A 13,211-nucleotide genomic window follows, 5' to 3' on the forward strand; every position below is an offset into this window, starting at 1 on the left:
TGCTCAATAATAATTCATTTCAAAACATTTCAAACCAAAACAGGTTTTTCTATAACCCACCGCATTGATGCATTAATGGTTTCTTCCCATAAGTCAGTGGCACTATTCTGAGATGACTGGAGCCTGTCTTTAGTGCTTTAGGTTGTATTATGATTATTACAGGTCTTTAACTACTTCAATACTGGGCACTTTTACCCCCTTCCTGCCCAGGCCAATTTTCAGCTTTCAGCACTGTCACACTCTGAATCACAATTGCGCAGTCATGTAACACTGTACCCAAATGACATTTGTATCATGTTTTTTTTGTTTTGTTTTTTTTTTCACTCAAATAGAGCTCTCTTTTGGTGGTGTTTAATCACTGTTGTTTTTTTTTTTTGCTAAAAAAAAGCAAAAATTTGGTTAAAACTAAAGTGTGTTTGTTTGTAATTTTTCTCCCTCATTGATGTGTGCTGGTGAGGCAGCACTGATGGGCACCAATGAGACACTAATATGCAGCACTTATGGGCAATGAAAGATGGCACGGATAGGCTGCACTGATGGGCATTAATGGGTGGCACTGATGAGTGGGCACTAAAGGGCAGCAAAGACTTGCATCACTGATGGGCACAGGCTGGTATCACTGTTGGGGCTGCACTAATAATCAGTGCCCTGATTACTTGTACGGTTCTCCCCTCTGAAAAAAATGCCACTGATTGGCCCTCCTTTCCTCACGCTGTCAGTGTGAGAGAGGAAATGCCAATAACCATCATTTCCTTGTTTACACGTGATTGGACAAAGCTGATCACATTGGTAAAGAGCCACCTCATCGGCTCTTTACCGAGATTGGGGTTGCGCCATTTCCCAGTGACACATCGCCGCCAGGGTCGCCAGGCTGCACTGTCCCCTAGGGGAACGCAAGCGCTGTGAGACTAGGGCAACATCATATGATGTCGTCCCAGAACAGAGTATCACGCCCACCATCATTTGTCTATATGACGGGGGGGAGGTAGTTGAATATCGCCAAAAATTTTACACAGCGCTTTACGTACATTCACATCAGTCCCTGTTGTTGCTAGAACAAGTGGTGAAGGCAAATCTTCCAATGAGGACACCTGTTACAGTGACACCTGTCCTGGTAGATGATCTCCTCTCTCGTCCTGTTGTATCTCTGAGACAGGTAGTAAAGAAAAATCCCCCAAATAGAATGGCGGCAACAAGAGCTGAACTGTCAGCAGATTTAAAGGATAAGTTCACCTTTGGGAACATGTTACATGTTCTTGTTTTTAGGGTGGAACATGTAACATGTTCCTACTGTTGCTGTCCCTCGCCATTCCCTCCTCTCCCTATGACAGCAGTATGGGGAGAAATTCCCAGTACTAGCTGTCAATCTTGAAAACAGCACAGGCTCCGCCCACACGGCAGCGTCATTCATTCATTCATACAAACTACAAGCCCTGACAGCATTTGTGGCTGTTGAGCGCTGTGGCAGTTCATTGAGTTTTCCTGTCAGTGTGAAACTGCCTGGATGTATGATGCATGGGGCAGACAGCTTTAACTGACAGTCTGCAGGAGACATGCATGTCATCAGTGATCTGCTCATCGCTGGTGCAATGCTTTCCAGGCTCCTAAAGAAAAAAGTGAATGCAAATTTTTTTACCTGCAAAAAATGTGCATTTATATATTTTTTAAAAAGGGAACGTTTCCTTTAAATCTTACCTATTCTATGCAAAACTTAAGAATTTTGGTTAACAGGAGAAAAAAAGCAGATTGGATTGGGCAAGTTGCTAATCATATCAGATCAGTGCCCAGTGCCTTAAGTTAAAACACAAAGGGAATCTGCATTTTCTATGAATGGAAAAGTGGGCTCTATTTAAAAAGTAGTATTTTCCTCTTTAAAATTTGCAGTAAAATACCTCCGATTTACAAAGATTTTGGGGATTCATACTAAAATAAAAATATGCGGCATTTATCTCACAAAACCATGCAGTATTTTATCTCATGTTAAATCCAGTGGAATTGATACAATGGAGGAGATTTTAGTTTTTATTGATAAAAAATATACATATGCAATTATATTCATTCGAATATCAATAGTAACGAATTTTCAAATGAAATAGTAACAAGTTTCATTGAAATTGGTTTCGTTTTGTTTCGTATATATTTATTTATTTTCTAACGAATTCCAAATTTTTAGAACGATTGGAATTCGGATCAGTCAAAAAATTATCGACCAATTTGAATTCTGGTTGTTAAGGATCGGACCAGGAAGCCAGCTGCCGCATCCTTAAAGTGGTTGTAAACCCCCCTCTGTAAGTTGTATCTACAGGTACTGTAAATGTCTCCTAAACTTGCACCGTTTAGGAGATATTTACAGTACCTATAGGTAAACTTGCCGTTTCTTCAGAGCCCTGTGCCGTGACCGGTGGCTCCAGCGCGCTTGCTCGGGAGTGACGTCACGCTGCTCCCGGCCAGTAGCATAGCTGGAGTCCACAGACCAGGAAGGAAGACAACTGAAAATGGATGCAGCCTCCAACGGGGACGACGAGGGCTTAGTTTGGAGGTAAATGTCACATAATGCATGCGATGCATACTAGCACAGTATGCTTTAACTTTTCAGGGGAAAGAAAACAAAAAAAACACTGGGTTTACTTCTCTTTAACAACCAATGATTCATCAGCTTCCCCACTAACAGATGAAATGTAAACAGAAAAATGCCAGCAATAACAAAAACGCAGGAAAAAAAAAAAACTGTTTGGTATGGATTTTAATGGAAACCCCATGAAAAAAAAAAAAAAAAAAATGAGCGTGCCCCCTTTAACAAGGGGGCCCCCAGATATTCCCCCCCCCCCATGTGAATGAGTGTAGTGTAAAGAAGACAGACAGTTTTGGATAAGTCCTTTATTTAAAAAAATAAATATTCCCCCGAAGTAGATCCATCATCATTCACGTCGCCCGCCAATACTGCCAACCCCCCAAAAAAACTCCAAAAAAATTCCACTCCTGTGCAGTGAATTGTGGGACGCTCGGTGGACGAACATCCTGCAGAGCGACCCGCAAATTTGGTTGTTCACTGAATGGGCGAAAAGGCAATGTTTGGGCTGAGCTTTTGCTCAATCCAAACCGTTCGCCCATCTCTAATTGTATTATGTTTTGAGTGATTGGGAGGCTTTTTTGCAGCAAATAATTGATCTGCTTGTATATTCACAAATTGATGTGTGCTGGTGAGGCAGCACTGATGGGCACCAATGAGACACTAATATGCAGCACTTATGGGCAATGAAAGATGGCACGGATAGGCTGCACTGATGGGCATTAATGGGTGGCACTGATGAGTGGGCACTGAAGGGCAGCAAAGACTTGCATCACTGATGGTCACAGGCTGGTATCACTGTTGGGGCTGCACTAATAATCAGTGCCCTGATTACTTGTACGGGTCTCCCCCTGTGAAAAAAAATGCCACTGATTGGCCCTCCTTTCCTCACGCTGTCAGTGTGAGAGAGGAAATGCCAATAACCATCATTTCCTTGTTTACATGTGATTGGACAGAGCTGATCACATCTTTAAAGAGCCACCTCATCGGCTCTTTACCGAGATTGGGGTTGCGACGTTTCCCAGTGACACAGCACCGCCAGGGTGGCCAGGCTGCACTGTCCCCTAGGGGAACGCAAGTGCTGTGAGACTAGGGCAACATCATATGATGTCGTCCCAGAACAGAGTATCACGCCCACCATCATTTGTCTATATGACGGGGGGGAGGTAGTTGAATATCGCCAAAAATTTTACACAGCTCTTTACGTACATTCACATCAGTCCCTGTTGTTGCTAGAACAAGTGGTGAAGGCAAATCTTCCAATGAGGACACCTGTTACAGTGACACCTGTCCTGGTGGATGATCTCTCTCGTGTTGTTGTATCTCTGAGACAGGTAGTGAAGAAAAATCCCCCAAATAGAATGGCGGCAACAAGAGCTGAACTGTCAGCAGATTTAAAGGATAAGTTCACCTTTGGGAACATGTTACATGTTCTTGTTTTTAGGGTGGAACATGTAACATGTTCCTACTGTTGCTGTCCCTCGCCATTCCCTCCTCTCCCTATGACAGCAGTATGGGGAGAAATTCCCAGTACTAGCTGTCAATCTTGAAAACAGCACAGGCTCCGCCCACACGGCAGCGTCATTCATTCATTCATACAAACTACAAGCCCTGACAGCCTTTGTGGCTGTTGAGCGCTGTGGCAGTTCATTGAGTTTTCCTGTCAGTGTGAAACTGCCTGGATGTATGATGCATGGGGCAGACAGCTTTAACTGACAGTCTGCAGGAGACATGCATGTCATCAGTGATCTGCTCATCGCTGGTGCAATGCTTTCCAGGCTCCTAAAGAAAAAAGTGAATGCAAATTTTTTTACCTGCAAAAAATGTGCATTTATATATTTTTTAAAAAGGGAACGTTTCCTTTAAATCTTACCTATTCTATGCAAAACTTAAGAATTTTGGTTAACAGGAGAAAAAAAGCAGATTGGATTGGGCAAGTTGCAAGCAAAGCAAATTTGCTTATCTAATCATATCGGATCAGTGCCTAGTGCCTTAAGTTAAAACACAAAGGGAATCTGCATTTTCTATGAATGGAACAGTGGGCTCTATTTACAAAGTGTTTTTTTCCTCTTTAAAATTTGCAGTAAAATACCTCCGTTTTACAAAGATTTTGGGGATTCACACAAAACGCTACTAAAATAAAAATATGTGGTATTTATCTTACAAAACCATGCAGTATTTTATCTCATGTGATATCCAGTGGAATGGATACAGTGGAGAAGATTTTAGTTTTTATTGATAAAAAATATACATATGCAATTATATTCGGTCGAATATAAATAGTATCACATTTTCAAATGAAATAGTAACAAGTTTCATTGAAATTGGTTTCGTTTTGTTTCGTATAAATGTATTTATTTTCTAACGAATTCCAAATTTTTGGAACAATTGGAATTCGGATCAGTCAAAAAATTATCGACCAATTTGAATTCTGGTTGTTAAGGATCGGACCAGGAAGCCAGCTGCCGCATCCTTAAAGTGGTTGTAAACCCCCCTCTGTAAGTTGTATCTATAGGTACTGTAAATGTCTCCTAAACTTGCACAATTTAGGAGATATTTACAGTACCTATAGGAAAATTTGCTGTTTCTTCAGAGCCCTGTGCCGTGACCGGTGGCTCCCACACGCTTGCTCGGGAGTGATGTCACGCTGCTCCCGGCCAGTAGCATAGCTGGAGTCCACAGACCAGGAAGGAAGACAACTGAAAATGGATGCAGCCTCCAACGGGGACGACGAGGGCTTCGTTTGGAGGGAAGTGTCACATAATGCATGCGATGCATACTAGCACAGTATGCTTTTACTTTTCAGGGGAAAGAAAACAAAAAAACTTCTCTTTAACAACCAATGATTCATCAGCTTCCCCGCTAACAGATGAAATGTAAACAGAAAAATGCCAGCAATAACAAAAACGCAGGAAAAAAAAAAACAGTTTGGTATGGATTTTAATGGAAACCCCATGTCAAAATAAAAAAAAAATGAGCGTGCCCCTTTTAACAAGGGGGCCCCCAAACCTCCCCCCCCCCCCCCATGTGAATGAGTGTAGTGTAAAAAAGACAGACAGTTTTGGATAAGTCCTTTATTTAAAAAAATAAATATTTCCCCGAAGTAGATCCATCATCATTTACGTCGCCCGCCAATACTGCCAACCCTCCCAAGAAAACACCAAAAAAATTCCACTCCTGTGCAGTGAATTGTGGGACGCTCGGTGGACGAACATCCTGCAGAGCGACCCGCAAATTTGGTTGTTCACTGAATGGGCGAACAGGCAATGTTTGGGCTGAGCTTTTGCTCGATCCCAACCGTTCGCCCATCTCTAATTGTATTATGTTTTGAGAGATTGGGAGGCTTTTTTGCAGCAAATAATTGATCTGCTTGTATATTCACAAAAAAGTCTCTAACAATCTGGTGAAATGACAGTAGAAAAAAAGGTATATTTTACTAATTGTAATGGGGTGGTGCAGACAGCAATACAAGCCTGACAGATGTTCTAATTCACTTCCACTCTATCCAAAAGTAGAAAAAAAAAATTGTATATGGTACTAAAAAAAAAAAAAAAAAAAATTGCACAGGTGATCAAATACCACCAAAAGAAAGCTCTATTTATGGGGAAAAAAAGGACATCAATTTTTTCTGGGTACAGCGCCACACGACTGCACAATTGTCTGTTAAATTAATGCAGTGCTGAATTGCAAAAAAATGGCCTGGTCATTAAGGGGGCAAAAGCTTCCGGGGCTGAAGTAGTTAAGACAAGTCTAAAACCGCTTCTTCCACTGTGATACTGAGTCTCCTCGTCCTGGTCCTCCACCGGTCAGAGTCTCTGGCAAAAAAGAGAAAAAACAGAGAGCCAGGCTTCCATAGCGTAAAATCCTCAAGGATATTTTATTAAAATAACAAAACGTAAAAGCCGTACAAAAACCGGCATGCACAAGGACTCCAATTCCACAATAGGACTCAATGTAAAACATGGAGACGTCACAACGTTCGGTTACCGCCCAACTGCTAAATATTGTCTATTATATTTTTAAATTTCTTGAATACCGCATACCTGGACCGCTACTTAGTTACCACATGCATTTAATTATTTCCTTCTGTGAATTGAGTTGAATGGCTTTTCATGCGGCATTTACCGAGTGTTTTTTTTTTGCGTTTAATAATTACTGCAAAATAAAATAGTGAATTGACAGTTTCAGGATCGCATGCGGTATTTAGGCAAAATGTGTCTGGACATGCACATACCGCATGCGAGTTACTTTTGTGAATGGAGCCCAGAATTTGGTTTCCCTGGTTGTCAAATTCGGTTTAAGGTGGAGCAAGCCAGAATTTCTGCATTGTAATACAGTTTAGCCTGCTCCAGGTTGAAGTCAATAAGTAACACTGCGCTACACTACCAGGCTAGTAAAGCATGTTCCAAATCTGCCTGATATCCGGTGTTCACATGTATTGGATAGGTAACCAGAAAGAAACTGAGAAAATTAAACTGAGCTTAATTAGGCAACAGTCCCACTGACACTGTCTAGTGGCGCTTTTCCACTCCAGGGTACGGATCGGTTTGGCTCAGTTTGGCGCTTTTCCACTGCATGGTACCGAATGGTACGGGTTAGGTACGGTTTGGTACAGCGGCGCTTTTCCACTACATGGTATGGTTTTGGTATGGCTCGCTTAAACAGTACCACCTCGGTTGGGGTTCCAAGCAGGCCGTACCGATACCATATCCCACAATCCTTTGCATGCAGCATTGATTGTTTGTCACTACTAGCCACTGATTGGTCAGAGAATCGTTGTAATCCCACCCACTTACTACTAAGTACTACAACAGTGGAAAAGCAAACCGAGCCGAGTAGAGCCTATACAGTGCTGAAAGGTGCCGACTCGTACCATGCAGTGGAAAAGCAAACTGAGCCGAGCTGGGCCAAGCAGTGCCGAGTGGAGCCGAGCCGGTACTTGCAGTGGAAAAGTGCCATAGCATGCATAGTAAGAGATCTGGTTTTCATATATTGTCATGTTTTCACGTGTGTTGGTCAGTACCAGTGGAGCTGTTGCTTCATTCATATATTACCCACTTCCCCCCTCACACCTGTACACCTCTTATGGATCAGAGCAGTTTTTGCATTTCTGCTATGGCTCTGTTTATTTGGCAATACACAAAAGGTTTTATTTTCACTATATTGTCTTGTAAAAACTTTTCTTTTTTTAGGCAATCCTTACTCCAAATATGTACAAAAAAAGCACTTTTATCTCTTTTAGGCAAGCATTAATTTAATTTAAAAAAATAGTGTTATATTCTATATACCAAATTTTTCGCTCCATAAGACGCACCTGAATATAAATACTGAACCATATATATATATATATATATATATATATATATATATATATATATATATATACACACACACACACAGTATACGGTAATAGTAGTGGGTTTTTGCAGAGATTTGCTTGTAGGTCTGTTGCTGAGCCCGGGAGGAAGCATGCGGCTGCAGTATAGAGCAAAGCCGCTGCTTCCTGTGTATGGCTCCTCCTGTCACAGGTGGAATGCATCTGATATCACTCCGCCTGTGAGTCGGGCCTATACAGGAAGTAGCGGGTCCATTCTAGAAACTGACAGCTGAGACGGGAGTAGGGATTTAGTCAGTATTCGCTCCATAAGACGCACAGACATTTCCCCCCATTTTTGGGGGGCAAAAATGCATCTTATGGAGTGAAAAATATGGTAAGTCCCCTTTTACAAAAATAATGAATGCACATTTTTTTTTTTTGCAGGTACAAAATGTGCATTTTTTTTTATTTTTTTTTGGGAGCCTGTAAAGCATTGCACCAGTGATCAGCAGATGTCTTTCTGGACATGTAGCACATTCAGTTTCCTCAACTTATTGAAAATATATATATATAATATATAAATGCAAATTACAAAATGTGAGATTACTGTTTTTGGGATAAAACATTTTTTTTACTCGTATTGCATTGATTGTTTTTTCCTGTTTCATTATTTAACATTTGTAATGACATGTCATTCTTTCTCTTTTTCATACAGAAGTAGAAGAAAAATTACCAGAATTGCAATAACTATGGCAAAACTTTTGGATGTCAACCTAGAAAGACCAGAGAATGTTCCGGTTTACAAGCGGAGATTGCTTACTGATATATTAGTGTATTCAAAACTATTCTGTTCTGTTCTTTCCATAATATTGTGAAGGGTTGTACTTTCTCTTGATCTTCCTTATGCGTTGCTTAAAAACAAATTCAATTGTTAAATAAATGATATGATTTGAACTCAACTCAATCTGATTTGTGGATCCACTGAAGTTTAAAGTGCACATAACCCCCCTCCAACGATGAACTTCTTGTTTGGCTCCTCTGTCTGGTAAATACCTTGTATGCTGTTTAGAAACATTTTTTTATTTCTTATTGTAAAAAAAAAAGTTGATCCTTTCAGAAATCTTATCTGAATACTTCCCGCACTTTCTGCTGCATGATTAGCAATTGCATTGTTGCCAGCTTTCTCTGAACTACAGAATACCTCCTCCAATGGTATGGAGATTATGTTTTCTATAGTCCGAACACACATTTCCTTTTCTGGAAAACAACACTGCTCCTAGATATAGTGTGTTACATGCAGAACCTAATAAAGGAAAACAAATGCGGCAATCACATCGAAGGTCAGGTAACAGCCGGCATCCATCACTAAAGCCATGAGCTGAAGCTCCTGAACTTTTGATCTTGCTATATAGCACTTCATAGGAGCACAATGGCGGGCAGCCTTAATGCCATACATGTTAACCTTAAAGGGGGAACCCCATCTTTTTGTCAATGTAGGTTCCCTTGATTCTATTAAGGCCTTTATCCAGACATGTAGCCTGAGGGGGCATGAAAGGAAAGGCAGTGACCATGCTCCCACACTTCTGTACATTCCATGTCATAATACTTTTTACATTTGGGGGGGGGGGGATCTCCCAAGGGGTGGCAGTAAAGCCTCTACCTTGCAGAGTCCCTTGTTCCATTGTTGACTGACAAGGGACCTCTTACCCACATCCAGTCACAAATAAAAGACTATGGGGAACTTAAAGGAATCTGGAAGCCCCCTTATAATAAGTTTACCCACACACAGGTATCTGCCCCCTCTCCAAGAGAATAGAGTAAAGGGTAGTATTGGTATACCTCATAGCTCATTCCCCCAAAAAAGTAAAAAAAAACACTGAAAAAACAAATTTAAACCCGCGCTGCACAATAGTGATAAATTATGGTGATAAACTGTGAAAGTGTGCAGCTGCTGCAAACACTAAGAAAATTCTTAGAATAAATGAATAAAACAAATTTATGCAGCGCTAGCAATGAATTAGTGAAGATATAAAATTATAAAATTATGATAGAACCAATCTATATCATACAAGGAATCATAATATAATGTATCAATCACACTAAGTGCATAAAATAACTGCAATAATTATATAAAGTGCATAATAATTAAAAAATTAAGTATAGATTTCAAGTGAGAAGATTAAAGTGCATAAATAAATAATTTGGTGAAAAAAAGGTCCTTATTGATGATCCAATAGGTGCCAAAGTGCCAAGTGAATAAAGGTGCTTATAAGGTGAAGGTGCCCTCTTGGTTCCCCACTCACCGGATTGCGATTGTAAAAAAGCCCTTGGTATTATTGCACATTTGCCCAGGATCTGATGTGGGGTTCCTCCGATGTGACCTCCAAATTGAAATCGTCTCCGATATCACCATTAAAAGAAAAAAGGGCCATACATCGTGAAGTACGTAGGTATATTTTATTTCCCCAAAAAGCGATTCAATACTTACAGGATAAAAAGGTTAAAAAAGCATGTATCAAACAAAGCGAGTGGCGCCGCTCGTAGCGTGCGTTCCACATACAGGAAGTTCCCAACCGGAAATGACGTTACGTCCGCAACCGGAAGTGCGTCAACGCGTTTCCCCGTCACACACAGCGTCTTCAAAGGACATCACTTCCTGTTGACAGAGGCTCTTTATATCGTAGCCTCACCTACATCATATCCGGATTTGTTTAGGAACAGGACTTTAATTTCCTTAAGTTTATTTATCTTATATCTGTTGTTGGTATAGCGATATTAATCAACTATATCAGAATTACTAAATAAGCTTAATTTACGACTATTAAAATATATGGACGTTCTATATCCGGGTCGTAACTTCCTGTTTACAAATTGCTATACAATCCACATTATATACTAACAATAAGCAATTGATATAAATTAACAATGGATATACAATATAAACTAATAAGGATAAAATAATTTAAATGTCCTAGAGCCATTTGGATTTTCTTGGGACTAGTATTTACATTATGCTATATTATACGTATATAAATAATATTAAATAATTAGCATTGTTATTAATAATTATAATTTATTAGAGGTTACCATGAATTTTAAAATTCTAAAACCAACTTTTATTATTGATTATGTTAAAACATAAATTGTATATTAAAAAATTAAAACAAAAGATGGGAGGCGAAAATATGATTAACTATTATTATATTATTGAGGAGGGTTCTATTGGAGCATAAAGGTTATTTGGTTTTAATTTATTATTATTAAATTTACCATGGAGGAGGGCATAATAAATATTATTATTTTCAAACTATTTAAAATCATATTAATTTTTTATAAATATAAAAATATATAATAAACCTTTTTCCTATAAGATATTTTAAAGGAGGATAAAAAGATAATTTTTTAAAACAATAATTTTTACAGGAGGATACAAATTATTTTTAATCAGTAATTTTTCATAAATATTCTACCAATCTGATAAAAAGCAGTTCACATCTACATCCACGTTCAAACCTTTAGGCTGGAGTGTTTCCAACCGATGGATCCATTGTGTTTCGTTTTGTGACACTGCTTGCTTTAAGTTGCCACCCCTCCAATGGGGTTCAATTTTATCAATTGCGCAAAAGGATAATAGAGTGGGATTACTTTGGTGGACCAGTTTAAAATGGTGGGAAAGACTGTGGTTTTTAAAACCTTTTCTAATGTTTGAGACATGTTCCCTCAGTCTTATCCTCAACTCTCTGGTGCTCCTGCCAACATACTGTAACCCACAAGGGCATGAGAGGAGGTATGTCACATGCGTGGATGCACAGGTAATACATTTTTTTATTTGGTATGTTTTACCGTTAAAAGCGGATTTAAAAGTAGTGTGCTTTCTTTTTCTGAGTTTTGAGGTCCTGCATATCATGCACCTGCCACAGCTAAAAAATCCATCCTGATCCCAGAAGGTACCTATTTTAGTGGGCGGGTTGACTACATTGTGGGCTAGCTGCAGTCTTAATGTTTTGGGTTTCGTGTATATAAACTGTGGCTTGGATGGAAGGAGAGTTTTAAGAACATTATCTTTTAATAGAAGGTGCCAGTGCTTTTTTAAAATCTTTTCCATTTGTGCATGTTGTCTTGAGAAGCTGGTAAGAAAGGCCATACTATAATCTTTATTTTCTTTTTTTCTCTTTTTGAATAAATCCTTTCGTTTAATATTTTTGACTTTATTTTTAGTGTTTTCGAGATCTTTTCTTCTGTATCCTTTTTCTTCGAATTTTTTAATGATTAAGTCGGCTTGTTCTTCATAATCGCTTTCTTTATCACAATTTCTCCTAATCCTAATTTCTCCTAATGAGGATTAGGAGAAATTGTGATAAAGAAAGCGATTATGAAGAACAAGCCGACTTAATCATTAAAAAATTCGAAGAAAAAGGATACAGAAGAAAAGATCTTGAAAACACTAAAAATAAAGTCAAAAATATTAAACGAAAGGATTTATTCAAAAAGAGAAAAAAAGAAAATAAAGATTATAGTATGGCCTTTCTTACCAGCTTCTCAAGACAACATGCACAAATGGAAAAGATTTTAAAAAAGCACTGGCACCTTCTATTAAAAGATAATGTTCTTAAAACTCTCCTTCCATCCAAGCCACAGTTTATATACACGAAACCCAAAACATTAAGACTGCAGCTAGCCCACAATGTAGTCAACCCGCCCACTAAAATAGGTACCTTCTGGGATCAGGATGGATTTTTTAGCTGTGGCAGGTGCATGATATGCAGGACCTCAAAACTCAGAAAAAGAAAGCACACTACTTTTAAATCCGCTTTTAACGGTAAAACATACCAAATAAAAAAATTTATTACCTGTGCATCCACGCATGTGACATACCTCCTCTCATGCCCTTGTGGGTTACAGTATGTTGGCAGGACCACCAGAGAGTTGAGGATAAGACTGAGGGAACATGTCTCAAACATTAGAAAAGGTTTTAAAAACCACAGTCTTTCCCACCATTTTAAACTGGTCCACCAAAGTAATCCCACTCTATTATCCTTTTGCGCAATTGATAAAATTGAACCCCATTGGAGGGGTGGCAACTTAAAGCAAGCAGTGTCACAAAACGAAACACAATGGATCCATCGGTTGGAAACACTCCAGCCTAAAGGTTTGAACGTGGATGTAGATGTGAACTGCTTTTTATCAGATTGGTAGAATATTTATGAAAAATTACTGATTAAAAATAATTTGTATCCTCCTGTAAAAATTATTGTTTTAAAAAATTATCTTTTTATCCTCCTTTAAAATATCTTATAGGAAAAAGGTTTATTATATATTTTTATA

This window comes from Pelophylax lessonae (assembly GCF_965119305.1).
Source record: "Pelophylax lessonae genome assembly, chromosome: 5".
Lineage (NCBI taxonomy): Eukaryota > Metazoa > Chordata > Amphibia > Anura > Ranidae > Pelophylax > Pelophylax lessonae.